Below are 14,707 nucleotides of genomic sequence, written 5' to 3' on the forward strand. Positions count from 1 at the left end.
ACCTAACCAACTCTAAAATGAAAATAAGATGAAAACTCCTTTAATAAAAAAGAGTTTTTGAAAGTTTTAACTAAATGTTTTGTTCGGACATATTGACATGGGCTTTCTGGTGGACTTTGGTAATCTCATTAGAAGAGACAGCACAGCAAAATGGTTTGAGAATTAATTTTGAGTCAATTAATTTCAGTATCTGATAAAGCTCCTATATTGCTTTTACAAATCAGAAATCAATGCTGATTTAGAAATGTGTCAAATCAAATGAAAAACCGAACAACACACTGAACACATTTTCAGCAAATAAAAACACATTACAGTAAAGTGTATAATTCAGAAGAAGTGAATCAATTTAGAAAAGGAAACCATATAAAATGACGCATTACCGACAACACATCAAGTGGCAGTTAAGCTGGAGGCAATTTTCAACAGAGCACTTCTAGGCACTGCATGTGCTTTGAATAAAATTACGGTTGGGTTGTGTAAATAGAAGAACTATACAAGGTACTTTGATTTTAGTGGTCCTCCAAACAGACACAAGGCTTCATCAAGCTCTGCATGGAAAATGGCTCCATCACTCAGAACCCCAAAGAGATTTCTATCACCATTTCACAAGAGGTGGCAGAAATGTGGGGCCTCTAGGCTCTTGCCGGCGTACAGACCGAGGTAATTTATACACACAGATTTGACTGGGAGGAGAAGAGCATTCATCCAGTTTTCTGCAGTTTTCTCAAATGGTTTTTTAGTTTTTCTTCTGCGAGCCACTAGCGCCATTGCTATGCAGAGTCACTACATACTCAGCATTGTCAGGATTTATCATCGAATTCCATCACTTCCACTGACTATGTCGAGCAAACATATTGTAATCAAAGCCAGTCCGCCCACTCAGGGTAGTGGCTCTTGGTGAGATATTTCGTGAACACTTTACTTGAACCCTTCGTCATGAGGCTAACATATCATGTAATAAACATGTCATAGTCGACACCATAAACTGTCACACATTTTTATGACAGATTATTTTTTAATGGTGTTACAGTGTTATATTATCGCTCATTATCTTGGCAGCTGTCATGGTTCTTATGCTGTCATGTCAAGTTATGAGAGCAGTCAGGACATTTACTGATGATGATACTGGGATATTATTGGACATTAACATGTATTGTACTGTACTGATAAGACATGGCATCCCCCATCAATGTTATGTCAAAACTACAACATAGAGTTCATGTAACAAGTTACCAATACTGCAACATATTCTTCAGCTATCTATGGTCTGAGAATTTGAAATTCAATTAACAAAACAAAACAAAACACAACACAATCTAGAATTCCTTCTGTTGGAGCTCCTATTAATGAGGGCCTGTGCTTGGAAGCGAAGTATTCCAAGCCCTTTGTTTGAACAGCAGGCATTCTATTCCCAGTCTTGGCCCTGGTCTCCACTGCCCTCCTCTGAGTCCCATTGCCTTTGTTGTGCTCTGTGCGCAGGGGGTGATCATGTAATGAGCGGCAGTAAACCCACCATTGCCAGTTCAAAGCCAGTCCTTGGAGATTATGCTGGCCCTCAGCCTCGCAAAGTTGATGAATCTCAGTGTGATCTCCTCATCTTCTGAAAGAGCTACATGCGAAGCTTTAAAAACTCTGAATATTGCTGCGGAAAAACCTCTGGTGGGTTCCTAAAGGGAATCCGTTAGCACTTAGACAAAATTATTCTTCACAAGGTCCTGAAGTGGTTAAAAGCATATAGAAAATTGCTAACAGTGGGGCTGCTAGATACATTTCAAAATGGCAATAATAACAGTCATAGCATGATGTAACAGTTGAAAAAAAAATGTGAAGTGGAAATGGCATTTATGTGACACTGCCGGAACCAATAAGGTGCTGAATAACATCATGACTGTAAATGGGAACAGGCAGCTAAATGTCCTTAAAGCCCAAAGGCACCCCAGAGCAGGTGAGCAAAGGGAGTCTCTGACAGCTCAACAGCTCTGTGAAACAACAACAATATACACTTGACAGAGGTGTGGAGTAAATGGGAAATCTGTCACTTAAGAAGCATATCAGCCCTTTTCTGACCAGCACAGGACTTCTGTTTCATTGCATGAGCTCTGCTGTCAGAATTTCAAACGGAGCCATTTGTTATGTTTTTTTTTCATCCCTATGGAAGAAAGGAAATATTATGAATCTGTGCTGTATTCAGGAAACCCTGAAAGGTATACACACATGTCCATCATTTTAAACATTTATCTACAAGCAGTCACTTCACTGTCATGTTTTGAAGATATGTTTAATAAATTATATCCTCATGTGAACCTTTGGGCAGTGAAAGGAGCAGCTTATAGTTTTTAATGCTGAGAGCACATATGCCTCTAGACCTACAGGCCTGGTAAAGACAGTGGGACTAGAGATTATGTTTAAATGAGGGAATGCTCTCTGACAGTTTTAAACCTGAGAGTCACCAAATAAAGGCCTTTACTGTCCTGTCAAAACAGCCATGACTTCGTTATAACACAAACCTTTCAACACGGGCAAGTTGAAATTGAAAGTGACTGTGGAGTAATTGGCCAGGGGCACTCACTTACAGTAGTGCATGGACTCTGAAAACCTTGTGTTCAAATGACACTTTGAACAACAAACTGGTGAAGCCGGTTCATAAAGCCAGGAGGATCACACATAAATACTCAATCTATTCACTATGATAGGAGTTTCTACTACTGTCTGTGTTGATTTTCTTGATGGAACCTTAGATGGACTTTTTCTTCTGTAAAAAATGTTCTACAATGATGTCATATATAAAATATATTGGAGCACAAGACTGTGTCTTGTATGAAATATATTTAATGTATTCTAGCACACGGTAACAAAATGAAACCTGCAGGCGAGTAGGTTTCATCGAAAAATATCATCAAACTCAAACAAAAATGTACCCAAAAAAATCATGACTGTGTTTTGCTCAAAGGTTTGAGGTGACTTTGCATTTGAAAATAATACATTTTTATTTATTTTGTATAATATTTGTCGTTGAAATTGGGACGCTGTGAAATGGCTTACTCTTTTTAATTAAAATATTAGGATGTTTCTTTTTCGGTGGTACACTGTAAAAAATAATTATATGCTGCAACTACTCAAAAAGAGAGAGGCAACATTTTTACACACAATTATATGGAGCAAAATCACAATCACTTTGGCTTCAGGGGCATAGCCTCAAAGACATAATGTAAATAATCTAGTATGGCCGTAAATTGGAAATGAGCCTGCACTGTGATGGAGACGCTCAACCTCTGACTTGTAAACACCTGACCTAACCAGTAATAGGAATGGATGGCAGGCATCATGAGAAGAATTTAGTGTTGGAAGATAAAGCGATGTCAAGTTTATTGTAAGGTTGATGTCAAATTAAATGATTGCATGTTAAAGACAACTTTACAACATATGCTAAGGACCCATAAATGCCTGAATATTGCATTAGTGTGTTATGTGGATGAGTTCCTTCTTCTAGGGCTTATGGGAAAATGCCACAATTTATTTTGTGGCTTCTCAAGGTGTGTACATGGTAGAGCAGTTTATGAGCCTGACAGCTGTGTAGGTGATTGGACAGGAGTGGAGGAGTATGCTCAAGATGTTTATTATGGAGAAGCCCATTGGCAACATCTAAGCCAGATTTATGACAAACAGAAAATGTTTTCCTTTGTGGTCAATGTGAAGCTGATTACTACTGTATGTGAAGTAGCATTGAACAGCACACTTGCAGATGTCACAGAGTTGGACACTTATTGCTTATCTGTGTATCGTCCCTGCCATGGCAGGTAGTTGGAATTTGAATTTGAATTTAGTTAGGCAGCAATACTGCACCAAATCTGAATGAGTCAAAACACTCAATGGAACCACATAAAATGAACAGCATTTCTTAAGCAAAATCAAGGAAATATGCTTGGATTTTTTAGGACCTGCTGTTAAAAAGACAAATTACTTTGGTCTCCTTACATTATTTCTTTGAGGGTATGCCCTGAAGAAAAACGTCATTGTGACTTTGCTCAATTTAATTGCACGTAAAAAGGTCACCTCACTTTTTTTAGTTCCAGCATATCAATATTTACAGTGTATATGCTCTGAATGTGACGATTCTATTTACTCATCCTCTCTGCACCCGGTTCCTGCTGTAAACGAGCCTGCAGTGTTCTCCAACCCTGCACGACGTCTCATAACAGGGCCTGTCATAATGATTTGTTTTCACCCCGGCAGCTAATTACTCGGGCTGGAGTGAGTACTAAGTGAATCAAATCCATTTCAGTCAGGAGCCATGTTCCTAAATGGTTAATCATTTCATGTCATCTGAAAAGAAAAAAAAATGCTCTGGAGATACACCAGGCGTGGACCACTTCATTGCCTGGGCAAAGTCGATACGCCAGACGCCAGTGAGCGCCAGTGAGTGCACCGCCAGCCACACATCTGAGATGGATGTACTGGTGGATCAGGGAATAGTTCATTGACATGCTGAGCCCTGAAATGTGGAGGATTACACCAGCTACGGCGAGAGAGAGAAACAATGAAATCACACACACTTACATTCGTTCTCCGACAGCTCAAATGGAGGCAGAAAGTTCTTGTGGGTAATCGGGGCCCCTTTGAGATTTCCTGGTGACAGTAAAGCCTCAGCATTGTCAGGATGACACCAGAATGATGACAGCTTTCCGCAGCCACTCACAAAGCACAGCTCTGTGATTCAGAGTTCCCACAGTGAACAAAAACCATTCAAAAAACACATCTGTTTCATTGTGCTCTGACTTGAACCCGCTGTGTGACTTTGGGTTCTAATCTTCTTATCAACATTTGGCCAGGTTTGTACGTGAGATAGTACAGGTGTTCACATCGCCTTCCACTAAGCGCAACGTGAAAGCCCACGGCTGGCATGTTTCCCTCTGCGCTGTGGCAGCTCATTAAACACATACGAAAAACAACTAACATGAATACTTACATTACAACTGCAGATTAGGTACACAAATGCACACCTCCCATCGACACACACACACACACACACACACAGACACATACACACACATAGCCTACACACACACACAAACATAGTCAGGCATAAGCTCATATAAAATGTGTATATCCCTCTGAACAAAAAAAGAAGGGAATACAAGAACAGACCTGGAAAGAGAGAAGTCTTAAGGGTGTTCTGAGTACCCCAGGATGGCGACTGGATCTTGATGAGGTGTCATGTGGTAACCTTGACTACGTGACAGAGTAATGATGTATGAGCTTAGGCTTGGCCCCAGAGCCACAGCTTGCATTAATGCAAGAGCAGGGCTTTTGACCTGTCACAGTCTCAGGGATGGAACCATCAAAGTTGTAGACTTTCAACGTGATTAATGACGCTTGAATTATCAACAGTGACCCGTCTTAGCGCGCGCTTCCCTAACTCCAGCCAACATAATAAGGACAGATTCCAAAACACTCGTGTAGGCGAAGGCCAGAAATGGGTGGGATGCTTGGCAAGTCAATCTAAAGTTGAATTTTAAGTTAGCCTTGCCTAGCCTGTCTAATCAGATTGCGTGCTGACAGTGTAGATGTAAATGATGTCCGGACTTCAAACGCACATGGGGGCTAACCTCAAAGGGTTGCTGCAGTGGAGCGCCGCTGATAAGCACTGCGTCGAGGTCCGCAGCGGGGAGGCAGGTGATGCAGCGATGTGTTGACATGTGACTTTAATATAAGTCAGCGAACTTTTAAATACTTCATAGTTCGCCAGTTTTCAGTAAGTAATGCATGACTTTGAAGTATGCGTTAACTAAATGCTGCTGAGTTGCATAGAACTTCTATGAGCTACTTCACCTTATGTTTACGTAGGCAAAATGCAGGGAGAAAAAGGCAAATTAATGTATAATATATCTTGCCTCTTTCTTACATTCAAACAAATACAATCCCTAATCTTGGAAGTATTCAGTGAAATAACGGTGTGCATAGAGTGCTGTCTGGTGTCACGTCTGGCGCTCTTCAGTTTGAGGGTCCTACTGGTTGAGGATTGTTGAAGAGGCACTCAGGAGGGTAATAAAAAAGCCTTTAATACCTCTTGGCTATTCAGTCAGAGTAATAGTTTAAATCATGCCTACGCATTTCAGCCATAAGGGCCTCTTCACAAGTTTGTGTTATATGTTGGACAGGGGGAGAGGACTCCTCACAAGTTTTCTATTGAGGGTTGGGGTTCCTCTAAAGCTGCTGGTAGGGGCGGTTGTCCCAGATTCTTTTGATAATTAATTTAATTAGTTTTGCTTCGCTTCTATATTGTGTCCCAAAGTACACCTGATTGGAGCACTGTTGTTGCTTCTGCTATTGGACCATGACATGTTCTCTAGTGACCTTACTTTATTGTAAACTGTGCGTATAGTCTTATATCCTCTTTTCTTAAATCTTTGAGGCATGTCTTCAGCATTTCCTTTTAAAATCATAGTTTTAATTACACTCCTGAGTGTCTCAGATTTCTTCAACAATACTCGATCAATAAGGAACCGTGGTAGGAGGAAACAAACTATAAGTTCTGCTTAACACAGCATACCCCTCCATTTTGTTTGGTACTTGGTAAGGAATATTCAGTGTTCACTGCAGTATTCTATATCCCCTGTGTCACTGCTGAACATCCTGCTAACGATAGGGGATCTCAGGAGGTCTTAGTCAGCACCACTTAGAATTTGGAAGGCAAAAAATGCGACCCTAATTTAATTTTAGAACATGTATTAATTAGGAGGTTTTTGGGGACTTGTTTTTGCTCTACCCTGCCAGTTGTAAAGATATAAAATGACAAACAGTAACATAGAAGTGACCCTCAAGATGAAGTGCTCATGTGAAGGTTTTTGTGGTCTTTCAAACTGTTGGCTTGTTGCATTTCTAATACACAGAAAGATAGTTTTTAAAAAACAGCCCCTCTCATCTCATGCCACTTGTTCTATTATTCCCTTTGCAGCAGACCCACTTCCCACTTTCATTCTTGAGATTTCCATGGTCTCACTGAACATGATCAAGTCCAGGGCTACTTCATTGAAAAAGCCTTTCCCTACATCTCATCACAACATCCCTTGACAATATGAAATTGGAATAATCTGTTGATTATTTCTGCAATGAATGAATGAATGAATGAATGAATGAATTTTAAATGGAAATGAATTGGTTTGTCAGCATAGTCAGAAAAGTTGTATGGTTTTGGCAGTATTTGTATCAGGTCTGTTGTGACACGGTTTCTTTCAAGCTTGTAGTTATGTGCATGACAATGTTATATTAAAATAAAAAAGTATTTCTTTCCTCCTTTCATCCTCACATAGCCAACAAAATGACTAAGGAACAATTTTTACTATAATGAAATGCTACAATGCTTTCACAAAATGTAAAAAAAAATTTGCTGGGCTTCCATACAAACTATTGCGACTGACTGATGTATCTCCTCATGCCACTCAGACAGTCCCTTTTCATCTAGCTCCTCGCTGTGAAAACAAGCCAATAAACGTCCGGTGTGACAAACCTCACTCTTTACCTCTGCCTCTCCATCCCCGTCCGACTGGCTTGGCTTTCATGACCCTGGTGCGAGGTAATGAGTCATGGAAATGAAACCAGACAGGGTGCAGAGGCGTTAGCCTGCTGATAATAAAGAATGACGGGGGCCTGTTCAGAGCTTGCTGCCTTCAAAATCTCCACGCATCACCTCCTCCACCCCCACCCCCCCCTCCATCTCACTTTCACCTTGCTCAAGAGCTGAGAGAGAGAGCGAGAGAGCGGTGAGACACTGCTTCATGCCCATGGGGATTGCGCTCGCGCGTCTCGTTAATTCACAAGGCGGTAAGGCAGGAAGTGGTGGAGCTCTGTGCTCGGGTACTGTAGGCCCCGCTGAACGGAGCAACACACTGTACAGCCACACGTCTTCATGAAACAAAACACAACACAGAGCTCGGCGGCACAGGAAGACCTCTTGGAAGTGCACCACAAGAGAATAGAAATATCTGCCTGTCAACTACATGAGTTTTGAAGGGCTTTTCTCCAAGTGTGGAGGTGGAAATGATCACAGGACGTGGATGCTAAGGAAGAAGCAGTGGTAGACATGCTGTATACTAATGCATGGCAGGCTATGTTATGGTATTATATCTGCTATTGTGTATGGTATTGCTGTGTATTTATACTATTTATATAGTCTAATGGTATCTGTTAAATTTTAGGTGGAGGGATTCTAGAGGTAATCATGACTGGTTGCAAATAGGTCCTTCTAATAATTGAGCATGATACCAGTAATTGTTGCATGCATGAAAAGACACGTTTAATGAACATGTGTCTGTCGTCTCTGATGACTTCTAATTCCAACACCATATTTGCAGTAGTAGGAAAGTATCAGACATAAGAATTGGAAATCGGCACCTACTGTATATGACATTCAATGTGTTAGTCTATTTAACATGGAACACCTAATATAACACCTCAATTTCCACTGACCCCCTGCGCTCTTGAAGGTGGTCAGACCCTCAATCAGCTGTTTCGAGGACTGAGCTGTTCCGAGGACTAAATATTGTTCTCCTTCTCACACATCTATCTTGGTTAAGGGATGTGAGCTGCATTATTACTTCTCAGACCTTCTTACAGAATCTGACACTGGCAGAGTGTTGCTATTGCCCGGCTGTAATGCAAGAGCCATTCTTCCTGTCACATGGCCCGAGATGATATCAAAATATTATTTATCTTTTAAGGGGGATACTTAGTATTTCTCTTTGAATTGTTAAATTAATTCATGTTGAATTTATTTGAAGGCGTCAATAATTTGCGGCACTTAATGTTTAGAATGCAATAGACAATGGGAAACCTCTATGTTTGTGCCACCTGACTACCAAGTCAATAATCAATGTAATATTTTTACAGCCCAGTCTGGCATTGATTGTTGCTTAACCTCAACAGAATTTTCTGTGAAATTATTCTGAAAGAAGCTATGAAAATACAGACTGCGCACTCCATTCAATGTCAAATTATTCAACCTCTGATCTATGGCATTGTATTATCCATCATCCAACTCAAGGCATCTGTGTATTTCATGGTTTCTTTGCTGTTTATTCCGTATCTAAGCCATTTCAATGAGAGTAATACGAGCCATTTGACTAGTCTAGCCTTTAAACTCACTTTGATATTATGTGTCATGTATAAATGAAATAAGTATGTATATTTTAGTTTCAGTCTAGTTTTTTGCATTACTTCTACTTTGATGCTTGTTAATTAAAGGTCTTTGCTTGCCTCAAAGGATTCATTTAGATGGCGCCAGTGTATGGAGCAGAACATGAGAAACCCTTTTTTTGTACGTAATTCTTCCATAAAACCAGCATCGTCCAGCTATGTTTAGTTTTAAACCTTCCCATTTCCTATCACATGCACTTACCCTCTGTGTAAGTGGGTCCAATTAAAACTGGTGATTGCTCTTGCAGTGTAAAGGAAGAGAGTGGATTTTAGTACAACCACAAGCAAAAGTAAAAACAGAAAATGACCGAATGTCACAAACAGTAAGTAACAGGAAATGCATAATTAGGATTGAGGAGGAGGGGAAAATCTTATTGCATCTTTACTTCTGTGACTGTCTTCCTGTCGTTGTGTCAGTTGATGGAAACATGAATGACCACATCATACCAGTACTCTAGGGTTAGATGACTTAGTTGTTTAGCTGGTTAGCTTAGCTGGTTAGCTGTGTCCATACAAATCCATTGCTGCATTTTGTAGCTGCTTAACTGTCTGTACATATATTTATGAATGACTGTGCTTTTAAAAGATTATGTACATGGAAAAACTGACACTCCTAAAATGCACAATAAAGCTAGATAGTATTGTCAATATGATGGACAGCCTGGCTTGAGTGTATTTCATTTTGCATCAGATTTTTTTCTTGAGCTCAGGGATGCTACCATGGTACCACCCATCAAAGTTTTTATGTAAATGTATTTACATGTGCATTACAAATAAACAGTACGCTTGAAGTTGCGAAAAAAGATCTATGTCACTTGACGCCCCATACAAACTGACAAATGTATCTGTGAAAAAAATGACTTCTTACGTTCACCTTTTACCCTTTTTTGATGAATTGTAGGAAACCCATCTGCTGAAGATAATTTTGAAAAAGCATCTGGAGAATTTAGCAGAGTTTAGCGTTGGAAAAATCTGCCATTATGAAAACTGACCTAAAAGATTCCTCTTGCATTTAAGTTGTAGAATGCCATTAGAAATAATTTGCGATAGAGCCATACACTGATGGAAAAGAAACCGAACCTGTAGATGATGCTTAAGTGATCTAAGGTTAATTGAACTGCTGTTGGACAGGAGCAGGTTATAAAAAGGGCTCCAGGCATGGAGACCATTACGGGAGCCATTAGTCCTCCAGAACCACTCTTTTCCTTTTAAACAATCTCCTTGTGCATCTGCAATGTGATTCAAAGGTAAACCAGTGTGTACTTGATTCTAGTTAGTGAAGAAAGTGTCAAATAACATAACACTCACCAATTATGGCCTGCAAGTATATCCAGTTTCTCACACCAACGTGCACAGAAATAAAATAACGAGAGAGGATGTCACAGGTAAATCAGCTGCCGAGTTGTCACAACATGTGAAAAAAATGTGGAAGCTGAGAAGTCCACAGTGTGTACAGCCATGGTTGTTCATACACTGGCTCTTTGATACAGTATTTATCACACACACAAAAAAAAAACAATGTTGTGCTTGTTCTCACAATAAATGTAATAAGAATAAAGATAAAAATGTCAGGGAAAGCGGCATTGTGCCTTCAGGCAGAAATACACACTTACAAACAGAGGTAAATGGATTCCGCTGTTTTTTTTCCCCAGTTGTTTTTCCTGTCCTGTGGTGTAGTTGAATATCAAAGATTAAAAACGCATCAGGGGTTGATATTTTTGGGGTGTGGCATTGAAAGCTATTTGTCCTGTATGCAGGTAGCCCTGGCTTCCAGCCATGAGGCCGCTTGTCATTGGCACACCAGCATAGCCCTGTTTTAAGCACTGCTCTTCTGAGCTTTGTACATTCAGAGTGTGCAGGCCAAAGTAAATGGTATACTGCTGCACTGATAGAGGGACATCTAAGACCATTATGAATGTGACCTATACCTGGCACAGAGGAATGTAAAACTGCATAAGAAAACTGGACTAAGTTCAAACTAAGATCACAGCTGTGTACAGGCCCTCCGGATTCTCTTTGTAGAATCGTATTTAAACATATTCAGTCACTTCAGTCTACACTCTTTCAACTTCATAGGCCATGTGGGAATGAGATATTTCTAATCTATATTCATTTTTGAAAGCATTAGCTTTGAATTACCAATGTGTACGGATTGTGCAGTATATATAAACTTGCCCTGCCTTGTCTTGCCTATATCACCACTGCTAATGTAATCTGTCAAATGTTTGTGATGGATGATGTATTGCTTCTAGTGTTTCCTGAGCTGTGTACTGTAAACAATGAAAAGGGGTGTACAGGAAGGCAGAATGTAATTCAATATTTTGGAACTTTTATTGTTTTCTGACATTTTGGTATCTAAACTATTTTCATATCATTGTCATCTCTGTTACAGTCTGCCTTGTTATGAAGGGGGTTACCAATGAGTGCACAATGGAGACCATCAGAAGCTATTACTCAATGTCATGAGTAGATGGGGACAGCAAACCCTTGAGCTATCTCCTTGAGATTACTGCCATTGACCTAAGACCTGATGTTTGATAGAGCGCCATAATTCTTCCTTAACCACTGATGTACCCTAGACTAGACTGTTCCATAACGTGCACGGAATTTAATACAAAGTATTGACAAAATCTTGCTCTGGTTTCAGCTATTTGACAACAGTTAACTTTCCTGACAAGTTCAGTTCAGTGTTCTGGAGCTATTACAGTAATTATAAATGTTTTATCTGATCATTGTATTACTGAGGAGATGGGCCCAGAAACAAGATACCCTAACTGATTATACTAAATTCAATTTATGGGATTTTCTCACAGGTCTCCGGACACTAAATGATTTACGTTTGCTTCCTGTCTATTAAGCAAATTGTCTTTGTTATTCTTTCAGCTAAATTTCATTATCTTTTCATGACATTTCAGGATTAAAAGCATACAACCACTGACAGACTGTCTCATCCCCCAAGAGAGGAAGAAAGTTAATTTTCAAATATTTATAAACTTCAACTGAAGTGATTCACTGAGGCTGTACAAGCAAGCACAGATAATAACTACATTTTTTTCAGCAGAGACAATGTAGCGACAAATAACCAGATATTAGAACTGAACTGGGCTAGATTTTCTTTTTCTCCTGAGCTGGAAAATGATTCCCAAGCGGCTGTTTAAATATGTGATGGAAGAAATGAAAACCGTTTTCTTCCTCCATCTCAAAAAAGGGCTGCCAGTTGACGTGCAGGGCAGGGGAGCTTGTATTACTGCTAAGGAGGTCAGCCATGAATAAAAGTGTTAGAGGTCACGGTGAGAATCCTCTCCTGTGGGTGGCAGTTAAGATGGAGTGGGTTCCTCTTGGGTCACAAGCCTGTTATCCACGCGTCCCTGGCAAGCTTTAAAGAAGAGTGCGCTAGTTCAATTACATTTCCTCTAGATGCAGCAAAATTACTAAATTAATCAGAAATAATGTATAAGGACAGAAATAATGTATACTGAGTGCACAATGCTGTGTCAACGGCAATCTATGTCTCACAAGATCTTTGCGCAGTATAGAAAAAGGAAAACTTGAGACTGTAGGTGTCTTGTTTTCAGTGTCAATATGATATGAAATCATGAATATATGACCAACTGATATGATAGGAGGCCAATAGGAGGTTGATATGCTCAATATGGACAAAATAGCTTTATATAGAAATCGCTTTCATATACATAACACTGTTAGTCTCAGTAATGCATCAGAAGGTTATAGAGAGCCAACACTCAAGGCATTGCCAACTTTAGCAGGGATCCACCATCTGTTAACAAGCCTTGACTATCTGATTTAGTACTGTTTTTTTTTTTTTTTTTACTTTGAATAGAGATGAGCTTCAGTTACCCGTTACACATACAGTGTGGCATGACGCACAGAAACAAAACCAAAGCTGACATATTTACACATGTTTTGTTATTCCTCTTTCACCTGTAGCACACCACACGTCACAAGCAAACCATTCCAAATGTGACCCAAACGTGGCTCTGCCTGTCCGGGATGTAAGGGGTTGGACCTTGAAGTGACTTCTGATGTGTTCCTTTCGCTGGTATCCTTCTGAAGTTGCAGCAGCAGTGGCGGTAGAAGCAGAGGGGCAGTGAAGGCTTTGAATGTTAATGAAACATGTCATTGTGTGCCGTCCCCGTAATTAATTGTTCAAATCACATATTTGAAAGGCCACCAGGAAGCGGTCCCGGTTGCCGCCACGATGCATCCACATATTTCAAAAGGCTTTTCCTTCAAGGCCAGGCTGGAGTATGTCTACTATGCAGTATTGACAATGGAACATAAACTCTGGCAAGGTTTCGCATTGGACAAGCATTGATATGATAATAAATGTGGACACAAGCAACATGTGGGGTGAACACAATGAAACTATTATTGGTGCGCCGTTTTCTAAATTAAAAAATAGTACAAATAAATGAATGCCTCCTACGATCATTCCACTGCTGTTCTTAGGGAACTCAAGGGAAATGAACAGGTGGTCTAATGCTGTATTCAGGTGGAATGATAAGTCAGATACGTATTCCCACATCTCATATATAAGTGTATTTAACTGTAGAGTTTGTCAGTGCTGTTCATAACATTGTATCAAATAAAAGAGCTATGTCTAAGCCAAGGGTAGAGCCACAGTTGGGGAAAAGACAGCCTCGATGATCCCCAATGTTTACCGTGCAATCACAATCACCACCATCAATCCTAACAAAACAATAAGGGGTCTGGCAGTGGCCTTAGGTGATGCCAGTAACATCAGTTTGTAACTGAATATGCACTTTAAGCTTAAAGGCAATCAATAGCACTCTACGAATATACAATTATGAGACTGGGGAAGATTGGAGCGCCATGCTTTTTAGAGCCCTGTCCAAGGTACTTGTGTCATTGAATCAATAGTCATTCTCAAATATAATAATCCTTTTTAAACTTTTTTTTAGCCAGGATGATAAATTAAACAAGGTTAAGTAACGGCTCTCAGCGGGTGACAACGGCTGAATCTGATTCCAGCCTCCTGCTAATGTGTTTTGCTCAGGACAGTTTGGGTAACATTTCCTGCATCTCCCCGTTTTATCAGTGAACCCTTCAAAATAAATTATCAGGGCTCCAGAGAAAAGTCTTAATTGTCTGTTTGCGAATAATAGCAGTGTACAAGCCTCTCTGCCTCTCGGACCCCATAACCAAATTTATATCCTCTCTGTCTCTGTCTCTCTCTCTCCTCTCTCCTTGTCTCTCTCTGTTTGTCTCTTTCTATCTCTCTTCCCTCTCTCTCGGCTGCTCGGGCTGCTGTTGATTAAAGTGCCGTCTCATGTTTTTTAAGCATATTTCTCAGCGGTTTAAAAAAAGCTTCAGAGAAGAGAGTTAAATGCACACACACACACACACACACACACAGACACACACACAAACACACACATACACACACACACACACACACACACACACACACACACACACACACACACACACACACACACACACACACACATGCACCCACTCACACACAAACACA

The sequence above is a fragment of the Sprattus sprattus genome, assembly GCF_963457725.1.
Source record: "Sprattus sprattus genome assembly, chromosome: 1".
NCBI lineage: Eukaryota > Metazoa > Chordata > Actinopteri > Clupeiformes > Clupeidae > Sprattus > Sprattus sprattus.